At 40.7% G+C, this 12,431-nt stretch overlaps 1 protein-coding gene across 1 annotated transcript in view; it reads right to left on the bottom strand.

Moving 5' to 3' along the window:
* pals1a (protein associated with LIN7 1, MAGUK p55 family member a) overlaps positions 1-12,431 on the bottom strand; it is a 30,308-nt gene extending 17,877 nt beyond the window's left edge. Inside the window, exon 1 of the mRNA XM_086094322.1 lies at positions 12,241-12,431. The gene's annotated coding sequence lies outside the window, so the exon portion shown is untranslated. The remainder of the gene's footprint in view (positions 1-12,240) is intronic.

Raw genomic sequence — 12,431 nt, 5'->3', positions numbered from 1 at the left:
GGACAAAGTGAATGTTACTGGCACTCATGTGCTGGCCTCTGGCATCATGCTTTGCACGCTCTACTGTGTCATATGGATTGAATTTTGTTAATCAGTTGAAATGGGCTTATTTGTTTGAAAGTTGAAGGTGATATGATTGCCACAATTGCTACAAATACTTTTATTTTCATATGATGAACCTGATGGAATCAGGGATAGGATAATCGTTTCTAAAAAGATTAATTTGCGACAGCCCTACTTTTGTAGCTCTTTGAATTTGTGATAGAAATCAACATGCACGGTCCAGCTATCAGTGAGTTCTTAATCTTGTAACAGGTAGCTTTAGAACACAAGTCATGTTCAGACAGACTTCCAATGCAAAAGAGTCCAGACAACATGGTGTGAATCTTGTTTCTTCGTGAGGATGTCTGTCGGTGTCTCTGTAGCCAATATGTGCGACATGCTGAGCGTTGTAGAAATACAATCATTAGATGCTCACATCCAAATCATACATGCTTTTAGGACTGTGAAAAGTAGACCTGGCTAACGCTAATGAAAATATCACTTAGTATAACAGAATGGGTCAGACAGCAGGACACAGGACTACACCTGGTATGGTTTGCGCAGAAACAGTCTTGAAATCAGAGATTTAGGCTGACCATGACATGGATGAGAGAATGTCCGGCAGGTTTGATTTGAGATCCAGTCTGGCAAGAAAAGCAGGTAATTCTGAAAGTGACATGCAGCTGCTTCCCCGACTGCAGAGTGCAGACAATAAGTGACTTAATTTAATACAATTTATTGAACATTCCAAACTTTCAAGTACAGGTGACCTGTCTGTGTGCATAAACACACAAAAACAAACACACCAAGACCCGTTCACACCCAGTCACGTGCCACCAAAGCTTACCACCTAATGTGAAATCTTCACTACGAGTGGTGTGATGGCGAGATTTTAGCATCCTGGCGCCCCTATACTGGTCAGCAGAGACTCCAATCATGTGCCTCTCTCATCTGCAAGCAACTTCACATAACATGTAGGCCGTGCAACGTGAGGGAGTAAAACTCAGAACCTTCCGTATGACAAACGCTAAATTCAGAGGAGCTCTAGTATATTTAAATTAGAAAAGAATATCTTTGTTAATATTATTTATTGTGTTTGATGTTTGATCTTGTACACATCACTTATATCACAACATTCAAAACTGGTGCTCGAGGAAGTCGAGGACAGCAGTCAACCAGAAACAACTGTGAAACCAGTCCACGAATTTACATATGCAGACAAGACACAGGAATCAAACTCCTAACATGTCCATGGAACCATTCCACCAATCAGGAGCGGGGATTCGCACAGTGATATTTGCATATGTCACTGACAGTTGCTTGCTTCCGCGGCTTGGCTGGAGGGAAAACATTGAGTTTGTGCCCAGAAAAATCCCAGACAGGCCAAAACAAATCGATCGGACAATACCTTTAAAAAAAAATGTTATAAATATATTGTTGGAAAAAATAAATCATACAAACTGTGTCAATTATACCAATATTGTAAACATTTCAATGGCTTTAACACTTCCACATATCCAACAGACTTCATGTTTCATGACACATGATGTATGTAAACATGGATTGCAGTTCCGAATCCCTCAATTTATCATATAGACAGATGATAAAAAATGTATAAACATGCTTAAAAAATTACAGTTTATCGATCTCCAGCCAGTAACATCACACATGCTAACATGTAAGAAAAGTAAGATTATACCTGCCTAAGATCTAGACACATTTTGGTTTCGTTCATGAACATTTGGCCACACACAGCCAAATGCATCCTCTTAATAATTGACCACTGACCACTTTCAGTCACAGCTCTAAAAGGCTGTTGGTGATTCAATCCCTGGCAGTTCAAGCTTTGGTTTAAGAAGCTGGCCATAGTGAAATGTTAGCTTCACCTATTGGGCAGGAAAATAACCTGACCTGGATCATAGTTGAGTAGTTCAGACTCGATAATAGTTGGGCTCACCTCTCTCATTCTGAAGAAAAAATAAATAAATAGAGCATTAAATAAAGTCTGGCATCATTGACGGTCCTTTCCATCCTGCTCCATGCTGACTTATCATTTAAGACTCTTTTCACTCGCAGGTAATCCTGTAACCTAGCTTGCGGTGGGTTATTATTATCAGCTATTATCAGTTCATCTCATGCCATCCATACACCGAACCTCAGCTTGTGGAAGTTTAGATTACATTTTGTTCAAAATAGTTTTGAAATCGCCTGACAGCACTAAAATATATGTATAATGTTGCTCCTCTGTCAACAGGAATAGAAGTGCCAATATATTAGGGCTGCCACAAACGATTATTTTGCTAGTCGATTAATCACCAACAGAAGTCGTGCTTAGTCGACTAATCGGAACATATCGTCGTTGTCCTGTGGAAAACATTTATGTCCATTTTTTAAAACGTTTTTGGGATGTCTGTATTCAGTTTTATCTCATGAATGTAAAAATGTAAAAAATGACAAAAATTGACATGTTTTTCACAGGACAGCAACGATATGTAAATGGCAGCATATTGCACCAACAAGCAGCTGTTCTTTTTAAAACCATCATTAGTTTATACTTTTAATTCTTTAAAAGTATGTACACATTAATAATGAAGACAATTAAGATTATAGTATATTGAACTTTGATTAGATTTTGTAGCTTGTACCATAATTTCTGACATGTTTATAAATTAATGATGATATTGTGGCTTTAGATTTTTGTTGTTGTTGCTGCTGTAAATCAGTGTATTTTAAAATTGAACCAAAAACTATGCAAAGTAGCACTAATACTATGAAACTATAATATTTCACTCTTCTTGGAGACTAAGCTTATTATTATTTTTTATATAGGTCTAGAAGGTAGTGAAATCAGATGAATAAAATTAGGAAAATACTTACAACTAAAATGAAAACTTATTTTGTTTTATTTAACATTTATTAGATATATTGTTTTGCTTCACTATTATGTGTATTTTAAAAGCAGTAAATTGATCTACACAAACAAAATATGATATGCACCTGAAATGGGAAAAAAAAGAAATAAATCCTTAAAGATTATGAGGAACTGCAACTGTACTGCATATTATAACGAACTATGTTGTGTTTTATTGTAATGTGTGGCCGTTGAGGGCTTGTGGCAAAGCTGTCATGTTTTGTTGAGTCTTGCTATGTCCGAGTTCATAAACGCAACACTGTGCGTGGTCGCGACTCGCGAGTCAAAAGAGAGAAAACGACCTCTGTGAGGGAGCGCGTTCGGCGGCAAACTGTTTTGGTTATTAATAAACGCGAGTTTGCTGACTAAAGCCTCTGTAAACCTTACAAATATGTTAGTGTGCCAAACAGAACATCATGTTAAACACACTGTGCAAATGCTAGCTTCCAGACATGACTATATACACTATGCCAAAAATATTATTAGGCATCAATCATAACATGCTTCCTTTTTAATTGCTGCTTTATCACTGCCGTGGTGCCATGAAAGGGATGTTTACCTTGTATTAAGTATTTTGGTTGAGAGATGTGCCTGAAGTTTCAGGCTCTGTTGCCAACACGGGCTAGCCATGACACACTAGACTACCAATAATGCTTTTCTTTCCATCGCAGATGACCCGGATGAACACGACTGCGCTTGTGCGTCACAGACATGGCATCGAGCCCCGGGAGAAGTGCGAGACTAGGCAGTTTTCGACAAAAACGTAGCGCCATATCAATAAATACGTAAACAGGGTTTTTCCTGGCTCAAATTGAGGCAGAGGTGGTATCATTCTGACTATGATGGGTGACTACCGATACCAGGTATCGGTATTGGTGCCAATACAAGTCTTATTTTAAGATATTGGTACTCACGGCGGTAACCAATACCATTATCGGCCGCCCTCCTGCGGCTGTTTTATAAACAGGGTCAAGAAATAAGAACTTATATGATTACAAAGTTGCCATTAACGTCATGCAATTTTAAGGAAAACATATAAATTGAGATATATAGGTCTTACTTTAAAATCATCTGTCATTTATGGGTGGGGAATTTTATTTCCTAGTGGTATCGGTGACTACTCAAGAGTTGCGTCTCGGTCGGGAAAAACGTGGTATCGAACATCCCTAATCCTGATCATGCGCCATGACGTGCATGTAATCTGCAAATTCTTCGCTTTTATTTTTTACAGGCAATATAGGCAATAATAACTTTTAATTTGTAAAATAGCAGTCGCCAAGTCGCTCCGGGTCACATCCACTTCCATTCAACAATCATTTCCTTCCGCCGTCCGTCATAGGGCAATCACGTGATCACGTGACGTCGGTGCAAATGGTCAGTATGTGGCCTAATTTTAAGTCCATCAGGTCACAGAGAGAGTGAGAATAAGAGTGAGAGTACATTCCAGAGAACAGAGGACTTGTGTATTGTGCTGGATGGTAGCCCATTCGCTTGTCCTGGTTAGCTTAATCAGTCTCCGTAAATATCAGCCTTGGCCTCATCACCTCAGCAACATGACCAAATACAGCATAGCCTCGCCATTCCGATTGAAGTGTATACATGACGCGCGTTCGGATTGACGAAAGGAATATACCACTCCTGTGATTCCGAATGAAATTCCATTCGGATTCAGCCTTTTCATTCTGATTGAGGTGTTTATATGGAGCATTTTCGTTCTGTTTGGCCGTTCTGATTCATTCTAATCGGAATACATGGCTTCATGTAAACCAGGCTATAGTGCAGCTTACTTTATATAACAGTGTAAATGTACAGCCATTAATAGCTAAACCCCTGTAAACAAAAGTGAGTACACCCCCCAAGGTGAAAATGTCCAAATTTATCACAGTTAGTCCTTTGTCCCTCCCCAGTGTCATGTGACTTGTCAGTGTTACAATGTCTCAGATGTGAAGGTGCAAGTATGAAAGTTCAATCTGGCACCTCATGGGAAAAAAACGCTCTAAAGATAAAAATAAAAAAAATAAGGAAAAAAAGAATGCTTACTCTACATAAAGATAGCGTAGACTAAAAGAAGATAGCCATCAAACCTGAAGCTGAGCAGCAGTAGAGTGGCCAAGACCATCCTGCGATTTAACAGGACAGATTCCACTCAGAAGAACAGGCCTCGCCTCAGTCAGCCAAAGAAGTTAAGTGCACATGCTCAAAATCACATCCAGAGCTTGTCTTGTATAAATGGATGTACGAGTGCTGCTAGCATTGCTGCAGAAGTTAAAGGTGTGGGGAGGTCAGCATGTCAGTGCTCTGGAAACTGTTTGATGATGACAAGGAGCCTAAGGACATGGATTACTGGAACAATGCCGTGTGGTCTGATGAGACCAAGATAAACTTATTTGGTTCAGATGCTGTCAAGCGTGTGTAGCAGCAATCAGGTGAGGAGTACATAGACAAGTGTGTCTTGCCTGCCTACAGTCAAACATGGAGATAGTGTCGTGGTATCGGAAAGACTGCAGGAATCAGTGTTTAAAGTAATCCGGGAGCACCATGCCAAAGAGAATGAAGGCAGTGCTGGAATGTAATGGTGGCCACACAAAATATTGACACTTTGGGCATTTTCACTTAGGGGCGTGCTTGCTTTTGTTGCCAGGGGTTCAGCCATTAACTCTCTCAATACATATGACGTATAAATATGTCGTAAGCTTTTTTTTTTAATGCACAAGTGTACAGGAGGGGCTGGCACAGCTTCTGACTGAAGGATTAGGGTTGAATGCAATGTCATTGAAACGAAACGGCCAGCAGGTGGCAGCAAGTATAAATTCAGCCAGTATCACGCAAGGATCTTGTTGCAGAAGAAGAGAAACAGGAAGTGTAGATTGGGACTGGGAGCGTCCTCTGTCACTACTGAAAATGAGCGATCGGCAGAACAAAACAGTTAACCCTGCAGGATTGCTTTTTGGCTTAAAAAAGCACCCTTATCGGGTCATCAAAGCATGATGGCAGTGATCAAGTTGCTGCACGTCCAGGAATGACGCTTCCTTCGTCGAGATGCTGCGGCAGAGCTTCCGTCAGACCAGCCAATTGTTAATTTATATGTGCAATAAACTGTTATTTTGTCCTCAAAAGCACCATATGGAATGTTGTCTTATTGCACGAAAACATTATTTAGATGTTTGAGCTGTCACAAACTAATTTTTTTTTTAGTATTTAAGTCCAAGTTATTCTTGAAATGTTTGTTTTACAAAAATCTATTTTTCAACGTTTTTTTCCCCTCAGGAATTGGAATTGCGGCAAAACTTATACGGGACTTTGATTCCATGTTGTCACTTGTAAACACTTCACCCGTCTTCCTCACGGCTGGCGCCACCGAGTTACGTGACTGAATCCTGCCCGCTGATTTGCAGAATGACGACGTATCACTTCCTCCTCTTCCGTCTATGCACGCTAATTCGCCAAATGAGAACTTTCATTACTTCCTCCTACTTTTCAGCCAATCAATTGAGCCGTTTTCCCCCCCGATTTAGAGATAGTATTAAAACTAGATAATGTCAAATTGGACATCGTGAAAGCCAAGTTGACGATAATATCGAAGACGATGATTGGGACGAAATATCGTTTGGCAATACATCGCAATCCTGTCCGTCCCGAATCGCAGTATTGATCCATTGAGTATCGATACTTTTGGATACCTTATATTGCCGTGCAGCGCCGGCACCACCGGCTTCTTACAAGGTGCCTGTCATATCTTAACTCTTTGACCGCCATAAACGTTATAAAACGTTTAGTATAAACCTACGGAAGGGCGCCGAGGACGTTAAAAGACGTTCACTATGTTTTTTTTTGGTTTTTTTGGAAACGGGTGGATGAAAGCCTTGGGCAGCTGTGCTGAAAGTATCAGGCAGATCTAGTTAGTATAATGACTCGTTTTGGCCCCTAGATGGCAGCGATGACTCTTTGCACAAGGTTGAATGGGCCGCCCACCGTGGGCGTCAGTAGAAGACGTGAGGCGGAGCTAGAGTCTTGAGGAGACAATGGCTGATGATGCAACAATGGCTGATCAAGCAACCGGTTGCAAGCAGCTCACGCTTGAGCATTTTTTTCAAAGACGGAAAGCATCGATCAATACTAAAAAGCGCATTGATGTCGATGATGATGATGACTCCGAGCTTGACGCCAAAGTTGGAAGCCTTGACGCGACCGTTATGATCACGTAGTAAGCCTCACCGGCTAGCGCGGCTAACGCCGGAAAACGCGCAGCACAACCGACCGGGTATTCGATCGGGCGAAGGAGAGTTGTCGAAAAGCATCGACCAATGCACATTGATGATGATGATGATGGTGAATCCCGATGATGATGGTGAATCCCGAGGTTGACGCCACAGTTGGACGCCACAGTTGGACGCGGCCTTTATTCTCACGTCATAAAGCATCACCGGCTAGCGCTGCTAACGCCGGAGCTGCACATGCGGACTTTCGGTCGGACAATGAAGAGTACCCCGAGTCCAATGCATATTCATCGGAGGAGCGGGTACAGTCTGATCATGGAGAAGACACTGTTTCTGGACTACGATGCCACCATGAATGGAGTGGATAAGATGGATCAGAACATCTCTTACCACCCGGTATAGCAACTGAAGGACATGAGGAAGCCAGACGTAACACCACCGTAACATAACCGTAGCATGATCCTGATATTAGACTTGATGGCAACACACACTGCAGTATATACTTGCTATTCCCCGGAAAAAACGGCCTGCAAGAAAGTGTAGCTTCTGCACGCGAAGAGGCAATCGCAGTAAAACTAATCTGTTGTGCAAATCATGTTGCGTCTCCTTGCACGCAGGGGAGTGTTTCACAAAAAGAAAAACTGTCGTTGAAACATCCACATATTTGTAAATAGCACCACAGTTGCACACATTTGTAAATAGTTTGCCAAATTGTTGTCAAATGGTTACACTGTTGAATGTAAATAAACGTATTTTGCTATCAAAAAACACTTTTTCATTCTTGGTGGTAGTGTTTTATAGAAGTAAAGCACTATTTAGGTGTTGGTGGCATCATTCATGGACAAAAAGAAGTGTAAAATTCACTAGAGTGCATGAAATAATATCGTTTCACTAAAAGCTTGATTTCTCCGTATTTTAGTCCAAAACAAGCGAAATCGGGTGAAACTAACAATTTTCTATTGTTGATTACTAAAGAACGGAATAAGGTAGAAACAAACTTTTTTTTTCTGATGAAAGATGAAAGTTCAATCTTTCATTTGGTAATATGTGTGTTTCCATAGTCCAAACAGAACATTTTCTGTGGACCTTGAAAGATCAGTCAAAATGCTTAAATCGGCTGGCACTGACGGCATCCCTTTTCTGAAAACGTCTGGCAGTCAAAGAGTTAACCTGCCAAGCCGATAAGTGGCAGCACTGCACCACCGCAGCTTAGAGGCAACTCAAAAAAGACACAAACTAGAGTCTAGCCTCCTAGCTAGTACGCCGCCGATGCAGCAATCGCGGGGCAAACATCTGTCTTTCTGCCAGAAATGTTTAAGGCTGGGGTGGGCACACCCGGTCCTCGAGGGCCGGAGTCCTGCAGGTTTTGGATGTTTCCCTTCTCCAACACAGCTGATATATGATCAGCTCATCAGCAAGCTCTGCATAAGTTTGGTTAATGATCCTGTTGATTGGAATCAGCTGCGTTGCAGCAGGGAAACCTCCAAAACCTGCAGGACGCCAGCCCTTGAGGACCGAGTTTGCCCACCACTGGTTTAAGGCCACAAGCGTATAAATGTGCAGGCTTGCAGCTCAGCGTCGCTCGTGTGGCCGGCGCTTGCCGTGGCAGCGACAACTGTCGGCTAGAGCGCTCCACAACGGCACCTGAACAAAGCGCACACCATCGAAAAGTTGGACTTTTGAAAAAATTCAGCACGCCAGTCAGAATAGTTTGTGCAGAGAATATCTGGACATTGGAGCACCGGAACAGGGGAGCTTCAGCGAGGAGGCTCTCCAGCTTGGTGTGGACCATCGTAAGGAGAAGCGGTTCGGAAAATGGATGAATGACTACTAGACGTGTTTAAAAAGCAAGTCCTAACTTTTATAGATTAAATGTAATACATAAAAACCTGCCAACAATTCAGTTTAAGAAAAGCCTCTCGGAAAGCATTGATTGCGTTCATTCATATCTTGGGGATTTAGAAAAAAAACGTGGGCTGCTCTTTTCCTTATTTTTTTTCTTTTAAATCAGATGTGGAGAAGCTAATCGTTTGATCAAAGTGGGCATAAGGTGGAGATGGCCACGGTAATGTTGGTACGGATTGAGAGACATTTTTTGGACATTCTTAGCAATGTATGCACAGTATGTGCAATGGTTTTGAAAGGAAAACTTTTGTCGGATCCCCACTTTTACTGATATTATTTACGGAATTACCAAGACAGATGGCTGACATTGATAATGCATGATAATATCGTTTTCTTGATAAAAAATAAATAAATAAATCCATGAGTGAGTGTAATATGGGCGATCCCGGACGGATGATCCCTTTTTTGTTTCTTTTTTCTTTTTTTAAATACATAGGTTAAGGTTAATACTAGCTAAAAAAAAATCCCAAAAATAAAACAAAAAAAAAAAAAACGGATCGCAATACATATCGGTTCGCCACCAAAGTAGTCGGATTGGATCGGAACAGAAGTGGATTGTCCCAGCCCTATAAAGAACTTACTAAAATAACTAGAAATGCACGATAATATCGGTGGCCGATAATTATCGGCAATTATCAACCAATTTAACGTCATACAGATAAACCAGATAATAAAGAAATCCGCCGATAATAATAGACATGCCACGTTGGTCCATCTATTGTGGTTGTGGCTCAAGTTGTGCCCAACTCCTCAACCCCTCCACTCTCCTATGGTGGTGTTGCATATTTGTGACGTCATTATGCACACGACCTCATGTTCACAGAAGATGCATCATGGCGACATGGCAGTCGCCAGTGTGGGCTTTCTTTTCTGTGTTGCATTTTTAAAACATGACTGTTTTGTTTTGGCAAACTGAAAATTAGTTACTGGTTGTCTTTGAAGCAGAGATATCAATAAAATGCTGCTTCATGATTCTTTACACAATGTTTCAATGTATTTGTACACGTTAGGATTTGAAAGTATATTCGTATTCAAGTTCATTTTGCAAACAATTATCGGCTTACTTATCGGTTATCGACATCGGCACTTCCTAAATTATTGGTTTATCGTATCGGTTGAAAATAGCATTATCGTGCATCCCTAGAACGTACATTAACAGAGTGGAGCAAGTAAATGGCAGAACAGAATGGATCACGTCACATGTAAACAGGTGGCCACAGATCTTAATTCGGAATGATTTAAATCGGAATGACAAAAAAGTCTTCATGTAAACTCGGCGACTGACATACTGTGTCACAGTGACATGATCATTGACACACTTATTTACTTTTGAGGGACTATCTAGGGATTTTGAGAAAGATAGTGGCTTTTCCATATTGGTGTTTCGCTACAAATTGTTTTGTGAAATGCACTTCCTGTTTTGCAAATGTCAAGGATGAATGATTTGAGACATGTACCAAAGCGAGTGAATTAAATTGCAATCCCCAAAACCGGTCATATAAGGCTTCATGTTGTGTGTGTGTGTGTGTGTGTGTGTGTGTGTGTGTGTGTGTGTGTGTGTGTGTGTGTGTGTGTGTGTGTGTGTGTGTGTGTGTGTGTGTGTGTGTGTGTGTGCCAATCATGGCATTGCTGTTGATGCAGCCCCAAAAGTGTATCTATTTTGGCTGCATTGGGGGAAAAAAAATATATTGCAGTAGCGTAGGATTTTTCTTTGTCTTTATCACCCTAACTTGTCTTTATGCAAAACTGTTCCATGGTGCAAAAATGATTGGGGACCACTATCCTAGAGAACTGCAAATCAGCTGATTGTGTGGTGCCAATCTGTGAGTCTGAAAATTCATTCAGACAGTGAGGTCAGTGGGTCAAGCAAAAAAAAAAAAAGAAGAGCACCAAGCAACAGAACAAAATCGTTAAGTACTTGACACACAAATATATAAAAATGTCTCACACACAATCCTCTAGCACAGCGGTTCTAATCTCAACCTTTTTTTCAATGCCCCCCTGTGAAGTACCCCTTACCAACACAAAGCATTTCTGGTTGAGAAAAGACTTAAATTTGAGTGTCGTGCCATCATTGTCTGATTTATTACATTTTTGAAATTAATTTCATTAATCGCTTGAACTTTTTGGAAATAAAAAAAGATGTTACTAAGAAAGACTGAAATAATTAAAATTAATTATAGATATGTGCAAATAAAAATTGTCACCATTAACTGTTATCCTTTGGGGGTCATAGTAAAGATGTGTTCTCAAAAATAAATAAGTATTTAAATGATTGACAGGTGATGCGAGGTGCCAGACAGGTTGGGTCGAACCATTCTGCTATGGGGAGACTCAGGTTGTTTAGGACAATTAAGTTCAATAACATTTATTTTATGAATTTAAATTTTAGTGAAGTATTTGCATAAATTAGCAAATATTTTTAAAGCATTTTTGCATGAATGCTACGTTTTAATTATTCTTTTAAAATCTCACGTACACCCTGGAGTGCCTTCACGTACCTCTATTTGAGAAACATTGCTCTGGCGTATAGGCATTTTGATATGTGATGTAATGGGTTAGCTGTTGTAACATCCGCGATAATAACCCCAACAAACAGTTTTACATCATACGCCTCCCTCGGCAGGCATGGCTAATAGATTTACGTCAACAAAACTGGTATAGTACACGAATGTAACAGTTATTATAATAATGTTAAAATAATGTTTAGCTGCATCAGTGACAGAAGAGTTATGCTTTCTCGTCCGTAATTAAAGTTACGTGAGGACCGAATTTAAAGAGCGTTTGTTGTTTTGTGTTAGTCTTTATTGTTGGTCAGTTCTCATTATTTCATCGTAAATTACTTTGTCCACGATTTCACATGTTTTTGTTGTATGTGGGCAGGGCGCGGTGACAACTAGCTGAGAGACTAGACTATCCAAAGTTACGTCTTTGCCAACAAATCGGTGCTGATAAACGCCCATTTGTTTCAAACACTGTTTGCTGGCGTCCCTCAATCATAGCACTTTCTGAACAGGCCGAATGAATGTTACCAGTGTGTTGTTGTTTAACTTACAGTTAGCAGGCTAATATTAGCAGCTAACTAGCTAGCTCACTTGCCCCTTCCTGCAGCACCTGTTGATAACAAAGCCACTTCATGTGGTGCCAAAACGCGACAGTACTCACGCAGTTCCAAGGAAGTCTCACGTTCCTCTGTTGACAACAGTACACTTTAATCCAACCAGTTGGAGTTCTTCAGGCGCTATGTCAGTTTAGTTTTACTCTGACAAGTTTTAGTGCTGCTCGGTTCTTGGGCTCCGCAGCTCAGACGTCTACCGCCCTCTTCCTCCTCGCTCTTCCCACACTACTGTCATCAT

This window comes from Leptonotus elevatus, chromosome 14 (genome assembly GCF_054856555.1).
Source record: "Leptonotus elevatus isolate MCC_2025b chromosome 14, RoL_Lele_1.0, whole genome shotgun sequence".
NCBI lineage: Eukaryota > Metazoa > Chordata > Actinopteri > Syngnathiformes > Syngnathidae > Leptonotus > Leptonotus elevatus.
Note: the sequence above shows the minus strand (reverse complement) of the source record. Positions and strands in the feature narration are given on the sequence as shown.